Genomic DNA, 18,402 nt, shown 5'->3' on the forward strand with positions numbered 1-18,402 from the left:
ATCGCGATATCACTTTAAAGAAAACACTTAAGATTTCACAACTGATTTCACCTATCTGGAAAACGATAATAATTTTCCATACTCATTTTCCATACAACTATCTGCCTCAGAAACATAAAGATTTTGGATCCAAAATCATTTGTATTAACAGAAATCCGAAAGATCGCCATGTGTTACAGGATTGCTTTTCGAGTCGTCTTCGAGGATTTCCGGCTGATTTTTCGTGGAATCATTAATTTGAAGAGCACATAGTAAAAGGTGAAGAAGATTTCCATTTAAGTTTGAATTTTATAATTATATTTTAATATCCCAAATAAATTAGAATTGATTCACCATAAAACACTTTCTTCTCTCATGTAAATTTAATTGGTTTAATCTTATTTGGACACACTACTCCTTAGTTCAATACTGTAATATAATGCTATTACAATTCAAATGCTGCATATAAAGATAGATGTAAAAGTAAAAGTTAGAATCTTGCAAATTGTGTATAGTTCTTAACTGTTTCTTTTAACTTGTTTCTTCGCAAGACAAGCTGTATGGTGGGTGGTGGGAATACACTCGACAATATCTTGACGCCATGAAGAGAACTAAAAATATCCATGGTGTTACATTTGAAGGACTTAAGCTGGTACAAATGGTGAAATATCTTATTCCTCTAAAGTAATACACAGTCACAAATACAGTCAAACGTCAGTAGCTCGAACTCTAAGGGACCAAATGTGTTCGAGTTATCGAGAATTCAAGAAATTGAAGTTGGTATAATGGTGCTTGGTTGAAATTTGAAATAAAAGGCTGGATTGAAATTTTCAATGAATAAAAGAAGCAGAATATTGATCTCAAGAAAAATGAAAAACCAGTATCTGTTATTATTTCTGTTTATATTTAATGCACTGAAGACATAATGCAGGACTTTTTTTATAATAAAAATGTCAGGATAGAAAATTTAACCCCCTTAAAATCAAATGATTACTCAGCTACTGCAGATTTTGCAAACTTCCACTTCGGCGGACGCACAATATTTGAATTTTTAGGGGGATTGTTTTTATCAAAAAGCCAATCATACATTTTTGTAGGATTGCGTTCAAGTTGTGCCATTTATATTCGTTGAATTTCTAATCACAACTTACATGTACGTGTATCCAAAAGCTACAAACAGGGGTGCTACAAGTTTTTCAGGAATTATACCTCACACCATCCTGATTTTATATATATGTATAAGACAACACTCAGAATCCTAGCAAAAGGAGATTACTCGTCAGAGGTTGCTGATCGCCATGGGATCTCAATTGCCTCCGCATCAAGATTGGTACATGCAGTTTGTGGAGCTATTTGCACAAGATAATTGGTGACACACATGAAAGATCTAAACTATGTCCTGCATTTAAGGAAGTTGTTATTGATTCTAGAGCTACAGTTGATCTACTTTCCATTTCCAGCATCTGCTCAATAATGCTCAACTCTTTTCCCTTTACAGCTCATTCAATTTAATCTTATCCTCTTCCATCCTCATATAACGCTCTGTAGCCTCTAACACACTTTCAAGTTGGTAAGCTGCAGCTAAAAGATATGAATATATTCATCATTTATTCACTTTTGATGAGATTGATATATTACATGTATCTATAGATCTGCTCAGATTATTTTGGTCAATGTACTCTTAGCGGCACAGCGGAACGAGTTCGAGTCCCGCGGAGGGAACGACCAAACATTTGCATTGCAAATTTGACAGTTCTAACATCGTTGGGAATTTTTCAGACCTTTCTATACGTTTATATATCTTCACTGTATCAATTTGATCCATGGAGCAGTGTAGCGAATAGAGTCGTCGTCACATTCTGAGAAGTTTGTATATATCGTACTTTAAAAATTTTAAATATAGTTCCGAAAAGTTATTAGTAGTGGTACTATTGGATATTGATTTCTTGGTCACTGATGAGTAAGAAGATATATGTATATGTATATACATATATAGAAAGGTCTGAAAAATTCCCAACGATGTTAGAACTCTCTAGTGGTACTATTGGACATTGATTTCCTTGTCACTGATGACAGGTGTGTAAGCCGCAGCTTAAAGATATGAATATATTCATCATTTATTCACTTTTGATGAGGTTGATGTATTACATGTATCTATAGATCTGCTCAGATTATATTGGTCAATGTAATCTTAGTCCGTACCCTAATTTATAAACATGTATAATATAAGTGCATGCACACCACATTTCATTAAAATCGCATGATCCAACGAAACATAAAAAGCAAAAAATGTGTGTACACTGTAAGTACAAATATATATATATATCGTACTTTAAACATTTTAAATATAATTCCAACAAGTTATTAGTAGTGGTACTATTGGATATTGATTTCTTGGTCACTGATGAGTCAGCAGACGTTTTGCATAAAATACTGTCTTGAAAAGGAATTAAATGACAATTACCTTTTTTCTCCTTTTGCCACAAAAGTGGAAGGGACACTGCTTGAAATGGTATCTACATGTGCACTAACAACTGAAACTTTGTAGCAAAAAATAAATGCACATTTTATAGATAAATTATTTTCTTGAGATGAATATCGTTCATAAATACATTCTAAATTGTCCATGTAACATATAAAAACTTAATATGTCGTTACACATTGGGAGACACGTGGTGTTTTATTTAGACAATATTCTGCACTATATCACTGTTGTGTAAATAAGCTTTTGGTTGGTACATGTATGAATAAATGTATATCGACATGATTAATCTATGTCAGTGACTTTTTTGGTGGTGTATTGCATATCACAGAATTTGCTTGATTCCTACAAAGACTTTAAGATAAAATGTAAAGTATGATGTTTAAATTTTATGGGAGATATGAGTAATTTTGTCTAAATAATTTTACAATAGTATGTTTGGCATAAAAGATAACATGATACGGTTCAATCACAAGAATACTTTCTATGATATGATATGATATGATAATAAAAGTCACAAAATAAATTTATAAATGGAAATGCAAACTGAAAAAAATGATTTATCAACATATTAGGTAGACTTGTATTGAAATTGAGATGAATGCACATAAATAAAAAACTTTAGCATAAGATATATGATAAATCAAAAACTATCTGCATCTGTTTGCTCTTCAGTTACTACTTGTGAAGTATCAAAGTGACATTGAACCCCTTCCACAATGGTCTTTGTGAATGTTCCAACAATCTAAAGAAAAGTTTGATTATACATGTATGCACTTTTTCAAGGGTTGAAATTATTTTGACAAGAAAAAGAGTTAGAAATAGGAGTCTGCTCGCCAGTCAGTGACTGCATATATATATATATATTTTTTTTTTTTGCAGGACTGGCTAATTTTAGCAAAACTCTATATAGCCGTTTATTAAATATATTGGAAAATTGTATTCAGGACTGGCTAGAATTTGAGTGAGTTCCTACCCAGATCATGATAAAAATGACTACATATATAAAAATAGGATACGGGGTTTCATTGCCATAATAAGATCATCCACCAAATCCCAAGTAAACTTACAAACATTTCATTTAATAAATATACATGTATATAAATATCACAGTTTATATCTGATATTTTTATGTTTGATATTAGTTTTAACAAGTTTTATGGTCATCATCATGAACTCGTGGATCTAACAGTTGTAAAGAACTGTAAATACATCAACCTTTTCTGGTTATATACATTAATACAATATATATTCAATGATGATGAATGAAATTATACATTAAAGAAATAATGCTAATTTGCATTGATCATAAATTGTGCTTATCTCACATTTTTCCCTATGGCTTCAAGTCATCTTGTCGGGGTTTCCCATCTGTTCTTGGAGACGGGTTGCCTCATTCTTTTTGCCAGGCTTTTAATATCTTGCTATTTCTTTTTAATGTCAACAACTTGACTCTGTAAATCAGTAAAACAAACACAAGACAAATTAACAGGCAGGTTCGAGATTAACAAATTTGTCATGGAATAATATGAATGATCCTAACATAACATATTTAGTTTTACTGATTAGATTCTTATTAATTTGTGGATATCAATTCTGATCTTTAAACATTCCTTTGTACATAATCCAAGGCCTATGCTTAGTAGAGTGTGTGCATATATACTATAGTGTTTCTACTCTCAAATAGCCATAGTCTTGAAAAAATATATAAAAAATCAAACATTCATGTAGATATAATTATGTACCTTTGAGTAATAGCAGCCAAGCATTTGTTTTGGCATCCTTAGTAGTTGTGTAGTTAAACTTCCCTTTAATTAGGTTTATATTTGCCGACACACTCTCAGAGGCTGTTTTCACTTGTAACTCTTGAGTTAACTCAAGTGACGCGAGTTCCAAGAAAACAACGAAGGTTCCAACTCGAGTGACGTGATTTAACCTTTTGACCCTACACGGGTTTAACCCTTTGAAACCCACGGGTTAGTAGAGTCGAGTCAAAAGTCAAGATGGCGACGGGTGGAGCACTATTGTAAGTTAAAGTCTGCTTTTTATGTGTAATTGAGTATTATTTAACTAAAATTTTTTTCTAAACAATCGCAGCCCCTCTCCCCCTCGAAAATCAAATGGTCCATGCATGCCATGCCTGATGAGTGTTTACTAGTATTTAGGTAACATAATCCTTAAATAATTGATCACAACTAACACGACTGATGATAGATTAGTTCTCCAGAAGTGTGTCTTCAGCAGTAATTTCAGTGTCTTTTAATTTGACATAATTGCTGTAGCAGTATGAACACATGATAAACATGTACATTTTGTACATGTAATCGTGGAAATCAAATAAATTTTTCGTAACTTTTATACTATTATAAATGGACTGAAAATTTACAATGGACAGAAAGGGAATGTATTTTTAATTATTTTATATAATATTCTGATGCTGAACTTTGAAAAAAACATATCCAGCCCTAGTCCCTTACATATGTGTTATACATGTACATCTTTCTTTTGATGAAATATTTCATGTAAAAAAATGTATAAGGCAGATAATTTTACTCAGAATAATGACTAGGGAAAATATATTCATGCTAATTTGATTCTTTTAATTTGAATAGAGAACATTCAGCTCGTCTGTTTGACATTCTTTTACTTGTAGGAGGTACTTCACTTGCCATAATCCTTTCCAAATGACTTATCTTCACTGCCACTCTGTAGCAGATGACACACTGTTCAATTTTATTTTGTCATTTTTGATAAAAAAAAAAAGTATGATGTACTTCGATCTAACTTTAAATATCACATGGTACCAGTCAAGTTTCCTTCACAAAGGTATACAAATGATATAAAAAGCCGATTTACTCCATTCTAGAGCAGACATGGTCAATACGGTACTACAAACCCTGCAACGACATGATGGTTTTTCATTCATACTATTTTATGAATGGAAAGTACATGTATGTTAAAGAAAATACAGCCAGGAAAGACGACAAAAATCATTTGTATTTGTAAGATCCCAGAACGTTGGCCTGTATGAGTGAAAACAACCGATTCTTCGTGAACGCTAACTTGGCCATTTTGGACACACATCAACCGAAAGTCAAATTGTGCAGGTTAACCGAACATGAAACTAGGTTGCTATGCATTTATTTATAGAAAGAGCTGTCGTAAGATTTAACTTAAGACAAAAACTTAAGAACACTCTTAAGTTTAAAATAATTCTTACGATAACGTTTGTGAAAATGACTTAAGATTTCTCTTAATATGGTCGTAAGTTGAAATCTTAATTATCTTCAGATTTTTTGTGAACAGGATTGCAGAGTCTTAACATTTAGAAGGCAATTATCACGAGAGCTGATGAATGAACAATTTTTTAGAATTACAGAAGTAATTTTTTGTAATGGTTTTATAATGGCGGAACAACAATCAGATTATAGCCATTCAAAAATCAGATATCAAATTTGGTATTTCATATGGACATTTTTAAAGGAGTATTGGTAAAAAAATATTTTGTCCTTATATTTTTGAACCAACTAACAACAGATTGAATTATATAGCAAGCATGCTTTCCACATATACAGTATTAAACGATTTATTCACCTTAAAGTGTCAGTAAGTGTATATATTCACCAATTTGCTTGCATATCACAGATACACTAATAATATATGTTCCACGTGTCATAGTTTTCCTTTCCTCTTTTGACTACCACGGATTTGACTTTTTAAATGATTAACTCGACGGATGTTTCTAGAAATGCGCCTTTGTTCCTGGATTATATTCTCTTGATTACTGCTTTAATATTGGTTCCCTTGATTACTCTTCCCCCTCCCCAAAAGTAACATATTCTTCATGAAAAAACTGTAGACTTATTGAAAAAAAACTTTTTGTAGATGCACGTCAATCTTTTCTTGTTCCTTTGTTATTAGATATTACCTACCAAAAAATATCCTCAGTCTTAACTCATCTGTTTTTTTGTCTATGTCTTATTTTCATAAGTAAGGCACACAAGTGCAAAATGCACAATGAAATTAATTTTACAAAACAATTATAAAGATGTTTGGAAGTGTTACGCATTTTTTTGTTAAGCTCTTATTACAATACTAAGAACCATAACATATAAAATTCATATTGGTTTGTACATGATAGGAATTTAATCTCTATTATTGTATATTTTTTAATCTTTTCATCTGGAGGTTTTTCTTATCTTTCAGCACTTTTGCTTATGCAAATCTGTAACTTATAATGCATAATGTGTAGGAACGATAACTCATGTAACATCAAAAGTTCACATTCTTCGAGGAGGAAAAGCCTTTGAACAATACGCATTGATCATTGTGGATAGTCCCCGTTAGATGTAATCCTCTTTAGGCTTAAAGCTTTGTATTTAATTTAAAGAAAGTGCGATATAGAATAATATTTCAAAGGGTGATAATTCATAGGTATTTATTAAGAAAGTACTACAAATTTAATGGGTTTTAAGAATTTAGCTGATGGGATATATTTCATTGATGTTCACTATTATGGTAATCCTTTCCATTTTTTCTATTTTAGAGAAATAACATATACAGAAAATGACTTGATTTTGGTTTGTTTGTTGGGGTTTAACGTCCGAGCAGCAATATTTCAGCTATATTCAGACAATGAACATGAAATGGATGATAAAATGAACATGAAATGATAAAAGGGATGGGTCACAAGGATAATAGGGTCGACAAATTTTGATTGCCACTGGAAAAAGGGGGATGGGTAAGGCCGGCAATTTAGCCTCCTGTGGCGGAGCGCAAAGGTTCCTACTCCTATCGAATACCACAGCAGGGTTCTTTAACGTGCGAGGAACGTGGCATCTTTCCCAACACGGTGCACCACTATGGTTTGCGGTCAGGTTTTCCGTATTATAGCCTGACAACCCCAGCATGTAACACGCCAGGGGTACCCCATTCCACCACCTGGGGCACACATCCCAGTTGCTCTGTGGGCAGAGCGCCTAGCCCCCGGCTAGGTTTCTGAGCACTATTTAGTCGCCTCTTACGACAAGCTTAGCGCTGCTGCAGGCCTATTCTTTTAACACCCGGACCTGCACGGGGCACTTGATTTTGGTCGATAGTATATCAAACTCTTAATTTGTTATGGTTTATTTCATTATATAATAACCTTGAAAATAAGGACACTCTTCTACAAACGTCATAGAGTTTAAATGATTAAATCATGATGATCTACTAAAACAAATATTATAGCTAACATCTACTCCCTATGTCAAACGTAGCTTTCAGACGAGTGTCCTGAAATTAGGTCACATGTTTACGTTTTATTGTAAAAAAAATATTCAATGAAACATGATAAGCAGGATCACATTTAATGTCGAAGTTGTATGTTTGTTTGTTTGTTGGGGTTTAACGTCCGAGCAGCAATATTTCAGCTATATTCAGACGATGAACATGAAAGTGATGATAAAATGAACATGAAATAATGATGAAATGAAAAAGGGATGGGACACAAGGACAATGGGGTCGACAAATTTTGATTGCCACTGGAAATAGGGAGAGGTGGGTAGGGTCGGGCAATTTAGCCTCCTGTGGCGGAGCCCTATGGTTCCTACTCTGGGAGAATACCACAGTAGGTTTCTTTAACGTGCGAGGAACGTGGCATCTTTCCCAACACGGTGCACCACTATGGTTTGCGGTCAGGTTTTCCGTATTATAGCCTGACAACCCCAGCATGTAACATGCAAGGGGTACCCCATTCCACCACCTGGGGCACACGTCCCAGTTGCTCTGTGGGCAGAGCGCCCTAGCCCCCGGCTATGGTTTTGAGCACTACTAAATCGCCTTTTACGACAAGCTTAGCGCTGCTGCAGGCCTATTCTTTTGACACCCGGACCTGCACGGGACTCGAAGTTGTAAGTTACCAAACAATTAACAGTATATTGTAATTCACTTCAGTCGTGTAATTTTGCTTTAAGGTATACTAAGGATGTTTTGTTTGGTTTTATTATTTGTAAAAAGATGTAAGGAAAAAATTACACTTTGCAATTGCTCAAATGGCGAAACGTTCTGCATTCAAAAGTGTTTACAATAAAATCAAAGTTATCGATAAACAAGAGACAAACAAAACAAAACAAATACTTTTACAGATATGTTATTATAACGTATAACTCAGGATGTTTTGCAAAGAAAACAAACGTCACAAGTTATTGAGAGTAATATTTATTAGGTGCTCCATTAACTATATATTTTTATCAAAATAACTGTTTGATTGAACGTTTCTGATATGAGAAATAGTAGCTTTACTACTAATGTAAAGGAAATTTAGTTGTTGAGAACATATGTACTTTGTGATTATTGGAGTGCTAGGGTTGTCAAAAGTGTAATCGAGCTTTAGATATAGAAAAGAATAATAAGTTTGCCCAATTTTCAGCTCTCAACGCATTAAGTACATTTTGCAGTCTTTACAAAATCCGACAGGATGTAATTACTGCATGTCAACAACAAATTATATGAATTTTATTTCTTATTAAGATACCACATATAACAATTGTAAGTATGTCATTCTGTGGTTGTACTTGGTAATGAAATTTAATAAATTGTGTATGAAGTTTTCTGATTAAAATACAGATCTTTTTGAAAGGATTATCGTTATGCCTAGAAATAGCATATGTAGACAAAAAATCGATTGTCGGTGAATCATCTCTGCAGTATGCAGTACTTGAACTTAATGTTCTGAACTGCAAAATATTTCTTAAGGTGAACGCATTTCCTATTTATACTACGGTATCACTACACATTAAAATACTAAAATAATTGCACAAGATAAATATTTCCCCTCCTTACCGCATTCTCTGTTTCTTCAGATAATCATGACTGAAGACGTTGTTAAACGTTAGTATACGACGCCGACTTCTAAAATGAAAGCGAAAGCGATATTTCCTCTATACAGTGTACATATGGACATAAAGATTTCTTTTTCTATCTGTCTCTTATTCATCGTACTTCTGTTTATTACTTACATATATTTCAAGTGTTAAACATGCCGGTTAAGGTTTGGTTTTTACTTGATTAAGAAAATGTCTCGTTATTAATACTTTCCTCTTCCATTGTTTCATCTGCCCCAGAATTGATAGTAATATGTCTGAACCAATCTGCACCAGATTTGATACTTATATGTCGGACTTATCTGTGCAAGATTTAATACAAACATGTCGAAACCTATCTGCCCAAGATTTGATTTTAACATGATGGAACATAATGTCCAAAAATGGAAACAAGGTGTTGAATTTGTGCCTACATCTTAGATGGTAAAACTTTCACATTTAAGATTGGAGAAATCTTCAATATATAGAGCACTTTTACTTGTTCGCCAGAAAATCCTTTGTACATTGTAATTTGCAGTGGTTGTGGGGTAAACGGGAAAATCACTAGAAATACAATTGAGTGGACATTTAGAAAATCGGGGAATAAAAACTACACAATATTTCAATTTTACTAAGTGTAAGAGAGTAGGATTGTCTTTTGTATGGGAGTAACAACGATGCATAATACTTTGAGTCGGGATTTCAACTGAGTATGGGGAATAGAAGTGTAAAAAGCTGAAAATCATAGGTTTAAATGTTATCGTCTGAAGACAAATATCTTAAATTAAGGGTTTCTTTCCAGAAGATCTTTTCAGGCCACACATTGAATTAAAACCACTAGGGGGTAAAAAGTGTCATAGTAAGACTGGAAACCCTCTTTGACAGGTGTGAGTATAGAAGTTGGAAGTTAGAATTTTGAAAGAGATTTGGTGGCAAATTTTGAAGATCCAGCTATGTAACCTTGTTTGCATGTTTTCCGTTGGGCCTAGGAATCCAGTACATATACGGTAGATCACAATTATCGTCTTTGGTAGAGAGACAAAAAGAAGATAGGATAGATTTAGGTTTTATTTTACTTTCTCTTCTTTACAGATAGTGGATGGGCAGTATAGGTCTTATTACTGCTATTATTGTCTTTGTCTACCTCTGATAACAAACATTGGATGTAATACGTTTTGCATACAAAAACAATGTTATTGTGGGCTTTGTCTGATGGTACGACAACATATTTGTTATTTATAGGAGACAATGTTTTTGCTACATCAGGGTCTTTGAAAACTGCTGTAGCATTGAAACTCATTGTAACTTTCACACGTTTCAAAAGACATCACAGTCTTTACCCTCTTTGACAGAGAATCATTTTTTACTAGTTTCTGTTTTATCCATATTCTTGCATAGTCCTCTACGGCATCCATAAGAACTTTAAAGTTATAATTCATCTTTATGGAGCGTGGTTCACGGTACTTGGGACCTTACGGGAAGATTGGCAAACAATTAAAATACCGAAGATTCAGCTGTTGGATGATTCAAAATCTTTTTCTAGAAATTGGCTAAATATGAGCACATGAAACATAAAAAAAACTAAAGCAGCAGGTACCAGTCTTGCATTACATACACCTGAGCGGGTGTACGTCAAAACATGGAGGCTAAAAATTTAGTGCGCTTTCTTTTTGCCTTTTCATCATACTATGACACAAAAAACTTGTTTTTTGATGAAAAACAGTATTTTCAGGAAAAATAATGCTTCAAAAAGTGGTCTATTTTTGTAACTCAAAGTAAAAATCAAAATAGAAAAGTCTATTTTTAGTTCGACCTGTTCTGGTGTACCAAAGTTCGTGCCTTTTTTCTAAAATGGACCTAAAACCATTTTTGACATTTCCTTCATGGAAAAACATGGTCAAAAGTTAGATTGAAACTCCTTTTCTATTTCATAAAAAAATGATGAAAATTAAAGGTCTATTATAGAAGTTTATGGGGCAAAGAAGACAAGCCTGAGACCACCAGCAATATGAACTCCCCCAAAATCCGAGAGTTCTATAAAGTGCATCGGGAGGGTAAGGATGTCCTACTCTACAAGCGGCACCGTTAACATTGCAAGTGAGTATAATCCAAATGATGAAATCACAATTTTCTTCTGTATTGATTGGAAATTTTTTACCTCCTGATTATTTCTCAACTTAATGGTACCAAACTCAAATATCCGTTACGTCATTTTAAGAATAGTAACAAAACGTGATCTGATTGAATACAAATGTAACGAAACGGAAAGAACATTCTATTTTTATAAAATAGAAACAAACCAATAGTTGTATAGAATGTTTTGTAAAACAAAAATATGAACAAAAAACGAAAGATGTATAATTTGTTTTATGTATTAATTGTAATATTGAATCCTTTATAGATGCTTGTGATCACTGTGTTATAATTAACATAGCTTATTGATGTCAATTATATAAATTATTGAATTCATGAGTGTAAGTAAACGGCCATTAATTCGTTTGATGGAAAAATCATGGAATAATATCATGAATAATACTTTAATTTACTTTAAAATAATTTCAAGGGTATTTTTGGCATCCACTCACCCAATGTCTTGGCAAAATATCATTTCAAATTCTCGCCAATAAGAAATTCCACCTGTCTTCAATAACGCATGTTCCAACATTTATAGCACATCTTTAAGATTCAATTGTTCGCGTTATATTGAAAATAAATAGTATAAATCCACTTTTATAGATTTTGATAGTTCATATTTATAATATTTATGGTTTACATAACATCACACTTGAATTGCCACTTTTACTAGATCTTTGCTTAATTATTTTCAATGGAAATGCAAGAGTAATCAAGGGAACCACGGTTATAGCGGTAATCAAAAGAATGCAATCCAGGGACAAAGACCAGACATGGAAAACAGACATACACAACAAAGAACATGAAGTTACTAAAATCATACATACAAAGTAACAAAAGCATATGAGCAACTCGGACTCCACTAAAAACTGGGAGCATGGACCAGGTGCACCGGTAGGGTAAGTGTCCTCTGCTTTTCTAGAAACACCCGCCGCAAAGGCGGGGAATATTCGACACTTAACAATTTAACTTTCCAAATTTTCCAAATAAGTAAAGAACAGCACTGATCAACTCTGGAGTCTTAAAGGACAGTACTGATCAACTCTGGAGTCTTAAAGGACAGTACTGATCAACTCTGGAGTCTTAAAGGACAGTACTGATCAACTCTGGAGTCTTAAAGGACAGCACTGATCAACTCTGGAGTCTTAAAGGACAGTATTGATCAACTCTGGAGTCTTAAAGGACAGTATTGATCAACTCCGGAGTCTTAAAGGACAGTACTGATCAACTCCGGAGTCTTAAAGGACAGTACTGATCAACTCTGGAGTCTTAAAGGACAGCACTGATCAACTCTGGAGTCTTAAAGGACAGTATTGATCAACTCTGGAGTCTTAAAGGACAGTATTGATCAACTCCGGAGTCTTAAAGGACAGTACTGATCAACTCTGGAGTCTTAAAGGACAGTATTGATCAACTCTGGAGTCTTAAACAAGGAGTCAATTTGATTTTGATTATTTTTTTTCTTTTTTCTTATTTATTTTCCTTTTGTTTTTGTCTCTGTTTAGTTTTTTATTATTGTTTTATTGCGTCTCCTCAAATGTTCAATTTTATTACAAATCAAAACTCGATGAAAACTGCTTGCGGCCTACAGCTTTACTGTTTGTTTTTTTCTTTTCATTTATTAGACAACATATCACTACAAACATGATATAGAAACAGTGTGATTATATAATTCGTTTTTCTTTTTAATTTGTATACATACATATATACCCCATATTGAAAACGGTTTTTTCATACTCTATGGATAACAAAATAAATTATTCATCATAAATAATAGAATGTAGGTAGCTGCCACTCATGCATTTCAGTCAATATTCTTTAGAATATCTTATTTTTTCCAAAATTTATGAGTGTGAACATTAAGAATTTTCCACAGTGGTAAGACAAATTTTGGATAAATCTTTAAAGTTGGCAATGAAATCATGTGGATTGCCGCAAAACATAAATGTCTATCAAAATATATTTAAATGACAAATTTCCAAAATAATTTTGAGTGATTATTATATAAAATGTTAACATTGTTAATGATAGTAGTCAAAGGTACCAAGATTCTAAAACCAAAATAATTCAATCCAGGAGCAAACACCAAACATGGAAAACAGACACACACGACAAAGAATAGCCAAAAATACGTACATAGCAACTAACCCTAAATAAGCAATTCGGACTGCAAACACTAAAACAAAACTGGCAATAATGATTGAATGACTGAAGGATAAGACGTCTGTTATATTCGCAATGAAAAATAGTACAAGAGTAAGAAAACGATGAGAGAGATATTGTATAAAATGTTAAAATTGTCAATATTGATATAATTTTGATGCTTAAAACACATACGTCAGTCAAAATTCTTTAAAAATACATATTTCACTTTTACTTTCCATAAAGGACAGAAATTATAGTATAAAATTAATAGAATATTGATAGCTTCGACACATATATTCTTATCCAAATTCATCAAATGTTTTTTTTTCCAGAAATGTATTGGTGTGAACACTTAAATTTCAATAATGGTCTGAAATGTTCAAACTTTCAATATTAATACAGAAATTTCGCCATTAGAAAGCTTCAAGAACTATATTAAAATTCAGAATGTAAAATGTCCTGAATGTATTGGGAGAAACGAAGAACAAAAATGCTCCGGTCGATATTTTCCCAATATTTCATCTTATGATACCGGGATCAATAACATGTTATTGCCGTCTGAGTAACCAAACAGTAACCGGTATTTTTTATCTTAACTTCAAAAACAAAAAACAAAACAGCTGCTTTATGCATCGTTAAGCTTTTGAAATTTGCTTGGAACAAATTGAAGCATGTGTCTGATCGAAATTCATAAGCAACAGTGCGTTGCAGTTTATAATCCATTCAAAGATTTAAAATTGAGTTTCTTGTCATCTCACTAGCTTCAGAACACTTTAACTTATACAAAGAAAAAACTACTTCTGTATAATAAATTATGAAAACAGTTTGTCAGTTTCATTTTTCGAATGGTTACAACTGTAAAAAGTTCAAAACGTTTTGACTCTCCAAAAATAAAACAAATACGAAGGCTACCAAACACATTTTCCCTCATCCACTCTTTTGTATCCAGCTGCCCATTTCCAGGGTCATATTGGAATTCTCTGCAAAGAAGTAAATTTTGAATCGTTCATTAAAGTATATAGAGATGACATCCTTATTAGTAATCACTATTACTAAAAGCTCTCTCTCTCTCTCTCTCTATATATATATATATATAAACGTCTCAGAATGTGACGACTCTATTTGTTGCACTGCTTCATTGGACCAAATTGATACAGGGAAGATATATAAACGTATAGAAAGGTCCGACAAATTTCCAACGATGCTAGAACTGTCAACTTTGCGATGCAAAGTTTTGGTCGTTCCCTCAGCTGGACTCGAACTCGTACTGCTTGGACATCTATGGCAACATCGCCTGCACTAAGCCCAGCGCCCTAGACCACTCGGCCAGCTAGGCTATATAAAAATATAGCTTTCGCTGGCCGGATCATTCTTCCTCGTAGGATTAATCTAGGGCTGTAACTTAGTACACGATGCATGGTAGTACGGGACAGTTCATTTAGATGATAATATATAGGATAGAGGATCAAATTAATGATGCATGTCACAACAAATCAATATTACACAAACGTCTCAGAATGTGACGACTCTCTATATCTATTAATATGTATGTACTGTCGAAAAGTAGTCTTTCACAAATAAAATGTAACCATGCATTCCTTTTGTTTAAATGGCCCAGACACTAATTTTGTATTTTGGTAATTATTTATCAATTAAAACAAATATGCAAAAGAAAGGATTAAGAAGTTTTATCAATAAAAGATCTTTTTGGATGCTCTCATCAGGGGTCCTCCTAAAATTCTTTTTTATTGATTTTGCTACCAATATATGGCTAAATATTGAGTAATGATCAATTATAAACAGCTGGAAAAGTGCATAGTTTTATGATGTAACTATGTGTAACGGCATGTTGTAAATATACGCCGACGATAGATTACAGAAATTGCTTTTTTATTTATGCTTCGAAATATCCCCTTTCTTCAAACTTTGTTAAAAGTTATCAAATATATACGTTTGAAGTCTTTATCATTGTTCGTACTGCGGATGTTACGAATTATTCATCTTTCTTGAACCATTAAAACGCGTTTTTGCATCGATAACTGTTGCGTTGTAGACGTATGAACAAGATTGAAAAATATTTGTCCTTTGTAAACACAGACAACTAAGAAGTTTGTGTATGCATTAGAAATATCATATGTAAATTTCACAAATTTGTAAAATTTGTTTGCAAAATCAAAATAGTTTTTGCTTTATTCTTGTGATCAATTAGATATAATTCATCCACTATTCTCGATAACGGCCGAGGTAGTATATTTTGCATTTGCTGTAAAATTTCTTGCCGATATTTCTAAATGCATTTTAGTAGAAATATGAGATTTTTCGTTGTTGGGAATTCTAAATTATCTTAGCTTTATCTAAATGTGACACGTGAAACACTCTTAGTTTCTTGTGGATAGAAACTTCTTGTATGCGAAATTTCATGAATGGTTAAAAAAAAGGCCTTTCATTTTAACTCATTTGGCGGACCAAGAACTGCTTCAAAATGAAATGTATTCTTCTGTTCTATTCATATCGTTCCCTATAAATGTGAAAAATGTAAATTTGAACAAAGTAGATGCTTTTAACATGAAATGTGTTAGAAAAAATCGTAGTATATCTATTTCCTAAGTTCTCAATGACACTTTTTCTTTGCATCAACCATCTTACTGTGATACTTCGTTTATTCTTAAAAGATTTTCAACAAATGAATAAACAGCCCTTCTTACTAAATTTCATTATCATACAAATTTTAAAGCCTAGAACAAAAATCATTGCTAGATGTTTTAGGTTTATGAATACCGTTTTCATATATTTTGGACGTGAATTTTATATTCTATAATTTTCAAAGGTTATCGAAAGAATTTTACATTATGTCAAAAAATATTAAACAACTGTAATTAATGACAAAATATTCTTTGATGAGGCACATAATTTGCAATGAAATGTGAAACGAATTAAAATTGAGTTTAACCAGATATTCTATCATCAACCGTCATTACAAAAGCAGTTGTATTTTTATGGGAAAATGATTTAATTATACTAAATTGATAAAAAAAAAGATCCACAATAGCTGAAGCTTCATTTGGTCAAACGCTTTGAAGATATCCTTCCATCAGGCATTTTGTAATCAGATTCGCACGATAGTAAAATAATGATAATAACGACAAAACAGTATTATAAATCAGTTTGTTAACAGCAGAGTAACGCTTGCAAGATTCAACAAATAACATTCAGAAACAATCGTTATATGGAGTTCTAGTTGATCCTATATCGGTAGGATCAACTAGGACTCCATGTAACGCTTGGAACATGGACAGGATACATAGGTAGAATCAACTTGGACTCGTGTAATGTTGGGAACATGGATATTGTGCATCGGAAGAATCAACTAAGAGTCACTGTTACACTAAAAATATGACGAGATACATCGGTAGGATCAACTTAGACTCCATAAAACTTTAGGAACATGGACAAGGTGCATAGGTAGGCTCAGCTAAGACAGACTCCATGTAATGCAAGGAATATAGACATTTTGCATCGGTTAGAACATCTGGAACTCCACAACATACTGGGAAGATGGACAATGTGCATCGATGGGACCCAGGAAACAGGAACAAACTGCATGAATAGTGGATACACTTGGATTACGAAACACTAAAAACACAAGCTAGATGCATCAACGTGATAGGTATTTATGAATTCTCTGTAAATAAGTGTATGAAAAGAAAACAATGGTGAATAATGTATTTATCAATTTCTTTATATTCGTTTGTTTTAGTATAGTAAGTTATTAAACACTTCTTACCTTTTCACATAACACCTGTTTATAAATTCCCGAAAATTTGTCATCTAATCCATATTCACGTATCCATATTTGGACACACGGCTCACCGAGAGGTTGGTCTGGAGCCCAAAGGATATGATCCACCTCTTTTCTGTTTGTTTTCCATAAGTATTTACCGTTTACGTAATCTATACCAACATAGGCGCTTTCTGAAATAGAATAACATTGATGAGCGATAACCCAAACTATAAAAACGCATGATTTATACATTATTAGTCTGTTACAATACAAGGCAAAGAAAAAATGCAAAAGAACCCCTTGTGTTCTAACATACCACCCCTGCCTTAAAAACAGCCACAACACCATTCGTGAGCACTGGGCCTCTGTCGAGAGAAACTCAACATTATCCAAAGTCTTTCCCGAACCACCTATGATTGCTTTCAGACAGCCAGACAGTTTGCGTAGTCTACTTGTGAGGGCTGAAATATCTAAGCCCAACTTGACTCCAGGCGAGAGTCGCTCCAGTGGTGATAAAAAGTGTAAATGTTGCAACCAAATGCACCACTCGTCATCATTCACCAGCACAGTCACGGGGAAACTCTACAAAATATTTTGAAACGTGCACTGCAAGAGCGCTAATGTAATATATTTGCTCCACTGTCCCATCTGTGGCCTTCAATATGTTGGTGAATCTAAACAGCCTTTTCACAAGCGCTTGAACAGACACAGGACGACCCAACAAAAAAGCCTTTACTCCCAGTGAGTCAACACTTCAGATTACCTAACCACTGCCTCGATGATTTCAACAAAATGAAAATCTTCATCGTGGAACAAAACACGATCTGGAGCAATCTTCAGAGAGTGAAGCGGGAGGGATTTTGGATAAAAGAACTCCGTGTTTTACACCCACACGGAATTAACAAAAAACATTAAGTTCTTCCTATTTTGTATAGTTTCTTATAACAGTGTTTGTAAATATTTTTAGTTTATTGTTCAATATTCAAGATCAACACACAACGTGTGTCTAAAGCACAATGTTCAAGATCTTTGTTACTGTC

This window comes from Perna viridis, chromosome 12 (assembly GCF_037379345.1).
Source record: "Perna viridis isolate PV_CMFRI_1.1 ecotype Kerala chromosome 12, ASM3737934v1, whole genome shotgun sequence".
NCBI classification, from domain to species: domain Eukaryota; kingdom Metazoa; phylum Mollusca; class Bivalvia; order Mytilida; family Mytilidae; genus Perna; species Perna viridis.